Here is a 15928-nt window from a genome sequence, read left to right on the forward strand (position 1 = left end):
TCTGAGTCACCTGGGAAGACCTTAAGTATAGTATAACCACTGAATAAACTATATCATGGTCCTTAGGCAAAATGAGTTTTATATGGCATGCATTTGCTTATTAATTTTATTGAATATTGATATTTACTCATATTTTATTCTTATTCTGTATAGCAAAATATAGACATGAGAGATAATAAGTTAAAAATCAGGTATATTATGTAAATCATGAAGATAAAAGCAGTACAAAGAAATTCTGCTTGTAAAAGAAGAACTGGCATTATATTTGTCCTTTCATATTAAACAATTAGAGAACTGAATAAAATACATGAAAAAAGCACTTGCAGTCAATGGGTATCAGACAGTAGAGGATTTTGACATTTTGTTAGAAAAGCAAAATAAATAAAATGAGTCCTATGATTACCAAAAAGTCAAACTTGTCTTTCAAAAAGATCCATATAATTTAGAAAATCTTAGCTAAACTGAGTGAGAGAAATGCAAGTTACAGATATTAACAACAAAAAAAGAGGCTTCACAGCAGATCATAAAAGTATTAAAGGATGAAAGAATGTAATTTACACCAAGAAATTTACCACATAGTAACACAACATAAATATATTTCTTTCAAATTATTTTCAGTTAAACTAATTCATCTTTCATTTCTGTATAATCTGTAATTAAATTTATTAGGGAAGGTTTTGACTTAATTATTACTTTTTTAAAATTCCATAAGTTCTATTTTCTTTCCAAATTTGGGTCATTTAAAAGTATTTTCTGTTCTCTGGAGTTATCCTAATCTAATATTTTATTTATGAAAATATTGTGACACACAGCAGGACCCTGTGGGGCTCCTGGGCATAAAGCCTTTCTGTGTACCCCATTTCTTATTTATAGAAAATAGGCTTCATTCAATCTCCATGAATTTCCTTGAGTTCCAAGGAGCAGGTTCAAAGCATTGCTAATTAGGGGAAGAGAGAGGATGCAGAGGCAAGGGAGGAACAGTCAGAATAAATTCTAGTGCAGCTTTGGGGTAGAGTCCTGGTTCCCCATCAAGATATACATGCAACAGAACTTGAGCTCTTTTGCACATATTTCCCATCAGGTGGCAAAAGTTAACGGTATGCTGCCCAGAAGGATATAAGCCCCAGACCAATTGAACCAGAAGGCTGATGCTGCTGACTTCTAGTTACCTCACCACCAACCAGTCAGAAGAATGTCTGCAAGCTGATCACATCCTCTTTGAACCATTGCTAAAAAACTTCACTACTGCTTTCAGAATGAGACACACAGTTTTGAAGGCATTAGCCCGCTGTGGCCCTCTTTGCCTAGCACAGCAATAATCTCTTCTTTTCTACTTTTCTACCCAAAACTCTGTCTCTGAGATTTAATTCTGTGTCAGAGCACAGATGACAGATTTGGCTTCAGTGAATAAACAGTAGTTTAATATCTGTGTTTGATAATTCAAAATCTTAAATTCCTCTCCAGTTGCTGTTTCTAATTGTCCACACTCAGTTCAGTTCAGTAGTTCAGTTGTGTCTGACTCTTTGAGATCCCACAGACTGCATGCAGCATGCAAGGCTTCCCTGTCCATCACCAACACCTGGAGACTGCTCAAATTCATGTCCATCAAGTCACTGATGCCATCCATTCATCTCACCCTCTGTCATTCCTTCTCCTTCTGCCTTCAATCTTTCCCAGCATCGTGGTCTTTTCCAGTGAGTCAGTTCTTCAAATTAGGTAGCCAAAGTATTGCAGCTTCAGTTTCAGCATTAGTCCTCCAGTGAATATTCAGTACTGATTTCCTTTAGGATTGACTGGTTTGAGGGACTCTCAAGAGTCTTCTCCAATATCGCAATTCAAAACATCAATTCTTTGGTGCTCAGCCTTCTTTATTGTCCAAATCTCACATCCCTACATGACTCCTGGAAAAACCATAGCTTTGACTAGATGGACCTTTGTCAGCAAAGTAATGTCTCTACTTTTTAAAATGCTGTCTAGGTTGGTCATAGCTTTTCTTCCAAGGAGCAAGTGTCTTTTAATTTCCTGGCTGAAGTCACCATCTGCAGTGATTTTGGAGGCAAGAAAATAAAGTCTGTCATTATTTCCATTGTTTCCCATCTCTTTGCAATGAAGTGGTAAGACTGCATCCATGATCTTTGTTTTTTGAATGTTGAATTTTAAGCCATCTTTTTCACTGTCCTCTTTCACTTTCATCAAGAGGCACTTTAGTACCTCTTTGTTTTATGCCATAAGAGTGGTGTAATCTGCATATGTGAGATTATTGATATTTTTCCCAACAATCTGGATTCTAGTTTGTCCTTCATCCAGCCCAGCATTTCTCATGATGTATTCTGCATATAAGCTAAATAAGCAGGGTGAAAATATACAGCCTGGACATACTCCTTTCCCAATTTGAAACCAGTTCATTGTTCCATGTACAGTTCTGACTGTTGATTCTTGACTTGTATACAGATTTCTCAGGAGGCTGGTCAGGTGGTCTGGCATTCCCATCTCTTTAAGAATTTTTCACAGTTTGTTGTGATGCACACAGGCAAAGACTTTGGCATAGTCAATAAAGCAGAAGTAGATGTTTTCCTGGAACTCTCTTGCTTTTTCTATGATCCAAAGGATGTTGACAATTTTATCTCTGGTTCCTCTGCTGTTTCTAAATCTAGCTTGAACATCTGGAGGTTCAAGGTTCATGTACTGTTCAAGCCTGGCTTGGAGAATTTTGGGCATGATTTTGCTAACGTGTGAGATGAGTGCATTGTGAAGTACTTGAGCGTTCTTTGGCGTTTTCTTTCTTAGAGATTAGAATGGAAACTGACCTTTTCCAGTCTGTGGCCACTTCTGAGTTTTCCAAATTTGCTGGCTTATTGAGTGCAGTACTTTCATAGCATCATCTTTCAGGATTTGAAGTAAATCAAGCTGGAATTCCATCACCTCCACTAATTTTGTTCATAGGGATGCTTACTAAGGCCCACTTGGCTTCACACTCCAGGATGTCTGGGTCTAGGTGAGTGATCACACCATCATGGTTATCTGTGTCATTAATATCTTTTTTTCTATAGTTCTTCTGTGTATTCTTGTCACCTCTTCTTAATATCTTCTGCTTCTGTTAGTTCCATATTGCTTCTGTCCTTTATTTTGCCCATATTTGCATGAAATATTCCCTTGGTATCTTTAATTTTCTTGAAGATATCTCTAGTCTTTCCCAATCTATCATCTCTATTTCTTTGCATTGTTCTTTTAGGAAATCTTTCTTATCTCTATTTCTATTCTTTGGAACTCTGCATTCAGATGTGTATATCTTTCCTTTTCTCATTTGACTTTCACTTCTCTTCTTTTTTCAGCTAATTGTAAGGCCTCCTCAAACAACCATTTTTCCTATCTGCATTTCTTTTTCTTGGGGATGGTCTTGATCACTGCCTCCTGCACAATTTCATGAATCTCTGTCCATAGTTTTTCAGGCATTCTGTCTATCAGATCTAATCCCTTGAATCTATTTGTCACTCACACTGAATAATAGTAAAGGATTTGACTTAGGTCATACCTGAATGGTCGAGTGGTTTTCCCTACTTTCTTCAATTTAAGTCTGAATTTTTCAATAAACAGTTTGTGGTCTGAGCCACAGTCAACTCCTCATATTGTTGTTGCTAACTATATAGAGCTTATCCATCTTTGGCTGCAAAGAATGTAATCAGTCTGATTTTGGTATTGGCCATCTGGTAATGTCAATGTGTCATCTCTAGTGTTGTTGGAAGAGGGTGTTTGCTCTGACCAGTTTGTTCTCTTGATAAAACTCTGTTAGCCTTTGCCTGCTTAATTTTATACTCCAAGGTCAAACTTGCCTGTTATTTCAGGTACCTCTGGCTTCCTACTTTTCATTCCAGCTCCTAAGATGAAAAGGACATCTTTTTTTTTTTTTTTGGTGTTTGTTCTAGAAGGTCATCATAGAACTTCAGCTTCTTCAGAATTAGTGGCTTAGGCATAGACTTGAACTACAGTGATATTGAATGGTTTGCCTTGGACATGAACAGAGATCATTCTGTCATTTTTGAGATCACACCCAAGTACTGCATTTTGGACCCTTTTGTTGACTTTGAGGGCTACTCCACTTTTTCTAAGGAATTCTTGCCCACAGTAGTAGGTATAATGGTCATCTGAATTAAATTTGCCCTTTCCAGTCCATTAGCTCACTGATTCCTAAAATGTTGTTCACTTTTGCCATCTCCTGTTTGACCACTTCCAAATTACCTTGATTCATGGGCCTAACATTCCAGATTCCTATGCAGTATTGCTCTTTACAGCATCGTGCTTTACTCGCATCACCAGTCACATCCACAACTGGGTGTTGTTTTGGCTTTGACTTCATCTCTTCATTCTTTCTGAAGTTACTTCTTCACTCTTCTCCAATAGCATATTGGGCACCTATTGACCTGGGGAGTTCATCTTTCAGTGTGATATCTTTTTGTCTTTTCATACCGTTCATGGGGTTCTCAAGGCAAGAATACTAAAATGGTTGGTCAATCCTCACCACAGTATCTTATTTCCTTGAGACTGATAAGCCTACTTTTCTTAGAAAGTTGTACATTTGAAGCCTAAGGTGAAGATATGTTCTTCTAGGGAACACTTTCATATGTTTTTGGCAAGAACATATGATCTTTAGTCCCATTAAACTAAATTAATGGCAAACTTATTCAGACCATCAAAGAGATAAGAATATGCACCCCAGTCTCAGTACTGCAAGTTGTGATTATAAACTCTTTGTGATATGATTTCTCCTTTGATCTTTTCAGATGTAAGACACCTTCTTTTGTAGCCTTGGGTGTGTGTGTAACCTGGAACGTGAGAAAGGTTTAGTTTTGATCCGTTCTCAAAATGAGGGTGAAGCCTTTGAGATGTAATAATTTTCAAAGGAGCATGTTGTAATTAGACTCTTCCTTTAGTTGGATCTTGAGTTATGCTTTGTTTTTCATGCCTTTCATAAAATGCATGGGTAAGTTTTGAAGTCAGGTTGTTTGACTTCAGATCTCAACTTTACTGCTTGTTAAACATGAGTCCTTGGTCAAGTTAACTTTTCTGTGCTTCAGTTGCCTCAACTGTAAGACTGAGGATACAGTATGTCTTTTGAATATGATTATTTCCATTAAATGGGATAATATATTTAGCTTTTAGAAAATTCTGGACTTATGAATAGTATTCAATTAGCAATAAATGAATAGCTATAGCCTTTCACTAAAAGCAATTTATGGCCTAGGAGGAGAGTTGGAAGATGTATATAAATAGCTTTAACAAATCTAATTTGATATGCTCCATAAAAGTGATACAATAAAGCTAGCATAAGAGTTTAAAAGAAAGAAAAGATATTCATGAAAAATACCACAAAATACGTGTGGAAAAGATCCACCATTATAGAAATATAATTATGTATTTATGCATTAAAATATTATAGAGAAAAAAAAAATCAGTCACTTGTCCTTCCCCTAACCATATTTAGCAAGTCACATGGACAAGCAGACTTGGCCGATTTACAGGCAAACAGATCCTAACTCACATATGTGCTCTAAGTGGTTGCTGTGGCTATCTTTCTATGGCCTGTAGTTTATCTATTTGGTGATCTTCTTATCTATGGCATATATATATATGGGAGTATTGGCGTCTACTCCCAAATGTATAATAACATTTGGACTTTAAGCTTTTAGAAAATTCATAGCATCTTCCCTTATATACGGTGAAGAAGGCAAATTTTGTCTTATTTTACTATGATTATTATTATGACTTTTGGTCACAGCTTTGAAATTGCCAAAAGATAGTTCTAATGCAGCTCTGGCCACAATGCCCTGGATGCCCTCCTCCAGCATCTGCTTTTAATCACAGACAATATGGTTTGTGTTTAGAATCGAATGACTGTCATCATCTAGCACTAATGTTCTCTGTCACAGGGACTTAACAACCCATTTGGGGAACACTCTCAGAGACTTTCAAATTCAATATTCTCTCCAAACTCCTGGCTTTTCATTAACAGTGCCATGTGGGTTTCCAAGGCACGATGCCCAATGGTATTATTTTTCCAAAGAGGTCATGAGAGAGAACATTTTTTTTTCAAGTGTATATTTCAGCATATCTAAACATGCAAACCCACCCTAATCCCTATGTAGAAGTCTGAGTTCACAGAGAGCCTACATTCAGGACTCAATCTGATATTACAATAGGAAGTGTACATTCTTTTGGATTGCATAACATGCAATTACCCAGCACATGATTGAAATGTATTACAAACTGTTGTTGATTTTCTGCACGGAGCTTACTTGGCTTTTTGATATATATTTTCTTATTAGCTTCCCCTGATTTATTTATGATATTGTTATGCATATAAAGGGCAGATTGCTAAAGTTCACATTGCAATGACCGAATTAGCAGTTGAAAAAGTCATGTTTATAATGTGCAAATGATTCCCTGAGTGTTCTGAAGGTGTGTTCCAGTCTCCACTGCAATTGTGAAGCTGTCAATTCTGTCTTTACAACACCTCTCACATCTATCCTTTCTTTACCTTTCCTGTGATCACTATTTCAGAACCTCATCATCTCTTGCCTGGAAAACTGTAATATTTTTCTAATCATTTCCACATATACAGGCTCGTCCCCTTGAAGTCCTTGCTTCTAAGTGCTGCAAGATTGAGCATCTCAAATCACTATCCTGGTTATGTTCCTTTCAAGTCCAAGAAGAAAAATTTAGAAAGAAAGATAAAGGAGAAAATAAAAGTAGACAGGAAAAATGAAATTAAGTAAAAAGTGAGAGGAGAGCAAGGAAGTTTCTTCAAGGAGAAAGTGGGGATGCAAATGGAAAGGGAGAGGATAGGGAAAAAAGAAGGGTGAGAGGAAGGGACATGTTATAGTGGAAAGGGGGCAAAGTCCTGTATAGTTGATCTCTGCCTGATGCCACCTTTCTTTAATAGGACTCATTTTTATGCAATAGGAGTATAGACTGATGATGGCTTCTGCAGTTACACACTTCAACATTTCTACTTAATCTGCCTAACTAGGTACTTCTCCACCTATGTATGTCTCTGCTCATCTAAATGGAAGGCTATTGTCACTGCATCCAAGCACAGGACATTATAATTAGACTAATTTCAAATATTTATGGGAAAAAGAAAGGCATCTTTCTCTCACCCCCTTCTCAGCAGGTGCCATTATTGATTAGATGGTGATAAATTAGTGAGATGTGCTGGGAGGATTGGGAGGGTGCAGAGGACTTTGTGCTGATTATGCCATATGCATTTAAAATCTAAGGCACACAATGAGAAAAGAAAGTTGTTGAGCAGCTTTAATTTTCCCACAGTCTAGGTAATTGTCTGCATCAGGATATGGAAGAAAATAAAGAGGCTATCATTCATTGGAGGTGGAGGTAATGTTTCTTTCTTTTTTATGATTCTCAAGACCAATTATGAAGAAGAGCCATATAAACAGCTTTAAAAATTCTAAATTGTAAGATAAACATTTAGTGCCTCACAAAATCAAACTGTAAAAGTAGAAATCTTAAAAACTACATCTTCTTAAAAATGAAGCAAATGAGGAAATGAAAATGTTGTAGGAATTCAGTAATATTTGTAGTTCTGAAACAGGAAACAAAGAAATGTCTGAAAAGAGCTCAGCAAATATCAATTCCTTTTTCAAGGAAAGTGATGAATAAACAATTTAAATCATTTGGCTTTATATATCTTTCCATAAAATCATATTTCAAATAATATAAACAAGAACAAAGAACAATAATATAGAAAGGAAAAGAATATGCTTCCCTAATTAAAATAAATGTTACTACCTTTGTCATCTTCATTCTAATGACATAAGTTCCTAAATATGAGAATTAAATATGTTTAGTTTCTCAGCACTGTATCTCTATTAGCTCAAAGACAAGGATGTACCATTTGCTCAATTATTGCTATTTCCATGATAAATGGTTTACTTATATTATGAGCTGCACTGTGTCCTCATCATTCTCATGGGAAGATGAAAAATGGGATCAAGCATTATTTTCATTTATGATACAGTGATTAGCATAGAACCTTGCTGAAAAATGTGTGTATACAAAATATATTTGAAAGTTAAAGAGGAAATGTATGATTCTTCTACAGATTTCTTAAAGGGAACATATTTTGGTATTTGTGTTGGACAACAGAAGATCTTAAAATATAAATGATCTATGGATTGTAACTTAAGATTAAAAAGTAAAGTCACAACAAACTAGATGTTGAAACAGGAACTTATGCCAGTACTACCTATGACCAAAAGATGCCAGAATATATCTTTTTCCATACAAGAGCACTGTATTATCAACCCAGAATCAATTGAGTTGGTGCAAAGTCCTAATTATACCAGTTGTACTAAAAAAACTACAAGTTTAAAAAAAAATAGTGTCCAACTGTGACAGAGATACTATATAAGAAAAGGAAAGAATCTACCCATCTTATAATATTTTTCTTCATTATAAAGGAATTATCATAATGAGTGTGGCATTTATAAAAGAAAAATAACTCCAGCCAGAAAACTCACTATTCAAGTAAAGATTTTGGTTCTACATTGGGAAAGTGGCAAATGAATATTAATGCCTATGAAAGTGTTAATTGCTCAATCTTTTCCAACTCTTTATGATTCCATGGACTGTAGCCCACAGTCTCCTCTGTCCATGGAATTCTCCAGGCAAGAATACTGGTGTGGGTAGTCATTCCCTTCTCCAGGGGATCATCCTGACCTAATGATTGAATATGGGTGCCCTGTATTGCAGGCAGATTCTTTACCATCTGTGCTACCAGGGAAGCCCCTTAATGCCTATACTTAAAGTTAACATGTGCAAGGAACTACAAGTATATTTTCTATGATTCCCAACTTATTTCAACTTTTTCTGTTTATGACCAAATATAGGTCTCAAATATGTTGAATAAGGTAACTTCTATTACACATTGGTATCTAATGTCTATCCTGTTGATAAAAGTCCAAACATTATGCCTATAATATGTGTATAGGGAACCGGGCTTTCCCTGGTGGCACTAGTGGTAAAGAATCTGTCTGACAATGCAGTAGTCATAAGAGATGCCAGTTCAATCCCTGGGTTGGGAAGATCCTCTGGAGTAGGGCTTGGCAACCTACTCCAGTATCTTTGCCTGGAGAATCCCACGGACAGAAAAGCCTGGCAGTCTATAGTCCATGGATTCACAAAGAGTCGGACATGACAGAGACTCTGAGCACAAAAAACAACAGGGCCTGAGGAGGGTACCTTTCTCAGCTTTCTGCCTTTTGTTCCTGGGGAAAATTGGAACACACAAATTTGTTCCATAAACAAGGATATTACCATTTGCTTAGTGACAGGTACTCAAACAAAGGAAAATGACTAGTAGGAAGTAGCATCTGTAAGAGTCACCTTCAAGTTGTGGCCAAGAAAATTGCAATCGATCTTAGGAGCTTTCTTGTGAGACAGAGGTTGGGGGACAAAAGTAGCAGAGGGCTTGTGCAGGAGGCTGAGGACATGCCACCTACTGTAGCAAAATAGTTCCATTTGCTTTAAAAATATTTCATATGTAAGCATATGATTTTATTCAGATAAATGCTTTCTTTGCTAAAAAACAGTTGCTGGTATTATGTTTTGAAAGTTCAGGTTAATATATTAAAGGCATATGCTGCAAAATCTACTGTAGGAACATCCAAGTAGAAAAATAAAAGAACAGTGTCAGATAATGCTAATGAAAGTGGGATAAAGATAAAAAATGTCTAATGGATTTTATGAATGTATATTGAGGAAAAATATTGTCGATAAATAGATCTTTTAACAAATGAGAATAGTCACTGAAGAGCAATGATTTTAAATTGTTGAGATATTAGACTTTCTTAAATCAATTTAATAATGTAAAAGAAAGTTAAATTTTATCCATTGAAAGGTTCTTTTAAAATATATTTTAGAATATATTTTATTATATACTTGTAGAAGTTTATACCTGTATAATTCCACATGACATCATTTTTATATAAACAATAAAATTTGGTTTCCTTTTAAAGAAATCATTTAAAATTTGATATAGATTTGTTTTCTAATTTAAAGGAGATCAAAGTTTACACTCCACAATAAAGAGAAAAATAGATTTAATGTGTGTTGAAAGTGGCATTACTATAATAAGCGATGATCGTAATAGACAAATAACATAAGACATATCCTGAAGATTTTAGAATCAAAGACATTTGAGGCTAGGTTGGAACAATGTATACATTCCATACTTGTCTGTGGGGTTGTTTTAAAACTCCTTAGTCTCACATATGCTTTTTTTCCCCATTAAATGACCCAACATTTGTTCTTTGTTCTTACTAATAAATAGTTATTAAATACTTACTGGGGCTTCCAGGTGGTTCTAGTGTTAAAAAACCTGCCTGTCAAAGCAGGAGACATAAGAGATGCTAGTTCAGTCCCTGGGTTGGGATGATACCCTGGGGAAGGGCATAGCAACCCACTTGAGTATTCTTGACTAGAGAATCCCATAGGCAGAGTACCCTGGCAGCTATAGTCCATAGGGTTGCAAACATTCAAACATAACTGAAACAACAGCATACACACACACGCACCCAAATACTTACTAAGTGTAGGGCAGTGTATGGAGTTATATACATATCATTTTAAGCTTCATTTTTCTTATTCATTTGTGACTTTTTCATTCTTTTCTTAAAATTTTTAGAGAATAATTACCTTTCAATACTGTGATGGCTTCTGCCATATATCAACATGAATCAGTCACAAGTATACATATGTCCCCATCTTGGATCCCCCTCCAACTCCTTCCTCATTCCACCCCTTAAGGTGGTCACAGACCATCTTCTTGGGATTCTTTGTATCATATATTAAGCTTCCACTGGCTGTCTATCTTTCATATGATAATGTATGTTTCAATGTTATTCTTTCAAATAACCCCACCCTCATCTTCCCCCACTGTATCTAAAAGTCTGTTTTTTATATCTGCATCTCCTTTGTTGCCCTGCAAGTAAAATTATTATTTCTATCTTTCTAGATTCCATGTTTTTGTGTTAATATATGATATTTGTGTTTCTGTTTCTGACATTCATTCTGTATAATAGACTCTAGTTTCATTCAGTTCACTAGAACTGACTCAAATGCTTCCTTTTTATGGCTGAGTAATATTCCATTGCATATATGTACCACAACTTCCTTATCCATTCATCTGTCAAGGGACATCAAGGTTGCTTCCAAGTTCTAGTTATTGTAAATAGTGCTGTAATGAACATGTGTCTTTTTCCAATATGGTTTTCTCAGGGTTTATACCCAGTGGTGGGATTTCTGGGTCAGATGGTAGATTTATTCTTAGTTTTTATGGAATCTCCGTAGTGTTCTCCATAGTGGCTGTATCAATTTTCACTTCAACAATAGTGTAAGAGGTTTCCCCTTACTGCACACCCTCTCCAGCATTTTTTGTTTGTAAACTTTTTGATCATGACCATTCTGATCACTGTGATATGATACCTCATTGTAGTTTTAACTTGCATTACTCTAAAATTGAGCAATACTGAGCATCTTTTCATGTGTTTATCAGCCATCTGTATGTCTTCTTTGGAGAAATGTCTATTTAGGTTTTCTGCCTACTTTTTGATTCGGTTGTTTGTTTTTCTGATATTGAGATGCATGAGCTTCTTGTATATTTTGGAGGTCAATTCTTTGTTGGTTGTTTCATTTGTTATTATTTTCTCTCATTCTGAGGGTTGTCTTTTCGCTTTGCTTATAGTTTTCTTCATTATGAAAAATCTTTTAATTTTAATTAGGTCTCATTTGTTTATTTTTACTTCCATTTCACTAGGAGGTGGGTCACAGAGGATCTTGCTGTAATTTATGTCAGATAGTGTTCTACCTAAGTTTTCCTCAAAAAGTTTTATAGTTTCTGATCTTCCATTTATGTTTTTAATCCATTTTGAGTCTATTTTTGTGTATGGTGTTAGCAAGTATTCTAATTTCATTCTTTTACACACAGCTGACCAGTTTTCCAAGCACGACTTGTTGAAGAGACTGTCTTTTCTCCATTGTATATTCTTGACTCCTTCGTCAAAGATAAGTTGCCCATAGGTGCATTGATTTATCTCCGGGATTTATATCTGTTCCATTGGTTTATATTACTGTTTTTGTGCCATTACATACTGTCTTGATGACTGTAGCTTTGTGGTCATTCTGCCTAAAGACAGGAAGTTTAATTTCTCCAGCTCTACTCTTCTTTAGATTGCTTTGGTTGTTCAGGGCCTTTTGTGTTTCAAAACAAATTGTGAAATTACTTGTTATTGTTTTCTGAAAAATGCCACTGGTGGTTTGTAAGGGATTGCATTGAATCTATAGATAACTTTGGGTAGTATAGTCATTTTTACTATGTTGATTCTTCCAATCTAAGAACATGGTATATCTCTCCATCTGTTTCTGTTGTCTTTGATTTCATCAGTGTCTTATAGTTCTGCATAAAATTCTTGTGCAGGTAGATTTATTTTAGGTAAAATTCTTTTTAGGTAGATTTATTTCTAAATATATTATTTCTTTTGTTGCAATGGTGAATGGGATTGTTTTCTTAATTTCACTCTGATTTTTGATATTGTGCATAAGAATGGAAGGGATTTCTGTGTATTAATTTCATATCCTGTGAATTTACTATATTCATTGATATCTCTAGTAATTTTCTGGAGGCATCTTTGTGGTTTTATATGTAGATAATATCCAAACACTCAAAAAACACCCAAACAAGATGTCCTTTTCATTATAGGGGACTGGAATGCAAAAGTAGGAAGTCAAGAAACACCTGGAGTAACAGGCAAATTTGGCCTTGGAATATGGAATGAAACAGGGCAAAGACTAATAGAGTTTTGCCAAGAAAATGCACTGGTCATAACAAACACCCTCTTCCAACAACACAAGACAAAACTCTATACATGGACATCACCAGATGGTCAACACCAAAATCAGATTGATTATATTGTTTGCAGCCAAAGATGGAGAAGCTCTATACAGTCAGCATAAACAAGATCAGGAGCTGACTGTGGCTCAGATCATGAACTCCTTATGGCCAAATTCAGACTTAAATTGAAGAAAGTAGGGAAAACCACTAGACCATTCAGGTATGACCTAAATCAAATCCCTTATGATTACACAGTGGAAGTGAGAAATAGATTTAAGGGCCTAGATCTGATAGATAGAGTGCCTGATGAACCATGGAATGAGGTTCATGACATTGTACAGGAGACAGGGATCAAGACCATCCCCATGGAAAAGAAATGCAAAAAAGCAAAATGGCTGTCTGGGGAGGCCTTACAAATAGCTGTGAAAAGAAGAGAAGTGAAAAGCAAAGGAGAAAAGGAAAGATATAAACATCTGAATGCAGAGTTCCAAAGAATAGCGAGAAGAGATAAGAAAGCCTTCTTCAGCGATCAATGCAAAGAAGTAGAGGAAAACAACAGAATGGGAAAGACTAGGGATCTCTTCAAGAAAATCAGAGATACCAAAGGAATATTTCATGCAAAGATGGGCTTGATAAAGGACAGAAATGGTATGGACCTAACAGAAGCAGAAGATATTAAGAAGAGATGGCAAGAATACACAGAAGAACTGTACAAAAAAGAGCTTCACGACCCAAGATAATCATGATGATGTGATCACTCACCTAGAGCCAGACATCTTGGAATGTGAAGTCAAGTGGGCCTTAGAAAGCATCACTATGAACAAAGCTAGTGGAAGTGATGGAATTCCAGTTGAGCTATTCCAAATCCTGAAAGATGATGCTGTGAAACTGCTGCACTCAACATGCCAGCAAATTTGGAAAACTCATCAGTGGCCACAGGAAAAGGCCAGTTTTCATTCCAATCCCAAAGAAAGGCAGTGCCAAAGAATGCTCAAACTACCACACAATTGCACTCATCTCACATGCTAATAAAGTAATGCTCAAAATTCTGCAAGCCAGGCTTCAGTAATATGTGAACCGTGAACTTCCTGATGTTCAAGCTGGTTTTAGAAAAGGCAGAGGAACCAGAGATCAAATTGCCAACATCCGCTGGATCAGGGAAAAAGCAAGAGAATTCCAGAAAAACATCTATTTCTGCTTTATTGACTATGCCAAAGCCTTTGACTGTGTGGATCACAATAAACTGTGGAAAATTCTGAAAGAGATGGGAATACCAGACCACCTGATCTGCCTCTTGAGAAATTTGTATGCAGGTCAGGAAGCAACAGTTAGAACTGGATATGGAACAACAGACTGGTTCCAAATAGGAAAAGGAGTTCGTCAAGACTGTATATTGTCACCATGTTTATTTAACTTGTATGCAGAGTACATCATGAGAAATGCTGGACTGGACGAAATACAAACTGGAATCAAGATTACTGGGAGAAATCTCAATAACCTCAGATATGCAGATGACACCACCCTTATGGCAGAAAGTGAAGAGGAACTAAAAAGCCTCTTGATGAAAGTGAAAGTGGAGAGAGAAAAAGTTGGCTTAAAGCTCAACATTCAGAAAACGAAGATCATGGCGTCCGGTCCCATCACTTCAAGGGAAATAGATGGGGAAACAGTGGAAACAGTATCAGACTTTATTTTTCTGGGCTCCAAAATCACTACAGATTGTGACTGCAGCCATGAAATTAAAAGACGCTTACTCCTTTGAAGGAAAGTTATGACCAACCTAGATAGCATATTCAAAAGCAGAGACATTACTTTGCCAACAAAAGTCCGTCTAGTCAAGACTATGGTTTTTCCTGTGGTCATGTATGGATGTGAGAGTTGGAGTGTGAAGAAGGCTGAGCGCTGAAGAACTGATGCTTTTGAACTGTGGTGTTGGAGAAGACTTGAGAGTCCCTTGGACTGCAAGGAGATCCAACCAGTCCATTCTAAAGGAGATCAGCCCTGGGATTTCTTTGGAAGGAATGATACTAAAGCTGAAACTCCAGTACTTTGGCCACCTCATGCGAAGAGTTGACTCGTTGGAAAAGACTCTGATGCTGGGAGGGATTGGGGGCAAGAGGAGAAGGGGACGACAGAGGATGAGATGGCTGGATGGCATCGCTGACTCTAAGGACGTGAGTCTGAGTGAACTCCGGGAGTTGGTGATGGACAGGGAGGCCTGGCGTGCTGTGATTAATGGGGTCGCAAAGAGTCGGACACGACTGAGCGACTGATCTGATCTGATCCAATGTAGAGAATCATGTTATCTGCAAACAGTGAGTGTTTTATTTCTTTACCAATCTGGATTCCTTTTATTTATTTTTCTCCTCTGTTGCTGTGACTAAGACTTCCAAACTATGTTGAATAATAGTGGTGAGAGTGGACACCCTTGTTTTGCTCTTGATTGTGGAAGAAATACTTTCAGTTTTTCACCATTGTGGATGTTTCCTGAGGGTTTGTTGTATATGACTTTTATTATGTTGAGGTAGGTTCCTTCTTTGCCGACTTTCTGGAGAGGTATTTTGTTTTTGTTTTTTTTTTAACCATGAAAGGGTGTTGAATTTTGTCAAAGACTATGCATTTATTGAGACTATCATATCGTTTTTATCTTTCAATTTGATGTATTGCATTGTTTGATTTGTGTATAGTGAAGAATCCTTGTATCCCTGAGATATAGGCCACTTGATAATGATGTATGATATTTTTAATGTGTTATTGGATTCTGTTTGCTAGAATTTTATTAAGGATTTTTGACTCTATATTCATCAGTAATTTTTAAAAATAATTTTTCCTATAGTATATTTTTTCTTATAATTTTCTTTTTTGAAGGCATCTTTATCTGGTTTTAGTATTAGGGTGACAGTGGCTTCATAGAATGAGCTTGGAAGTTTTCCTTCCTCTGCAATTTTCTAGAAGAGTTTGAGCAGGATAGGTGTTAGCTCTTCTCTAATCTTTTCATATAATTTGCTTGTGAAGCCATCTGGC

The sequence above is a fragment of the Bos indicus x Bos taurus genome, chromosome 24, assembly GCF_003369695.1.
Source record: "Bos indicus x Bos taurus breed Angus x Brahman F1 hybrid chromosome 24, Bos_hybrid_MaternalHap_v2.0, whole genome shotgun sequence".
NCBI classification, from domain to species: domain Eukaryota; kingdom Metazoa; phylum Chordata; class Mammalia; order Artiodactyla; family Bovidae; genus Bos; species Bos indicus x Bos taurus.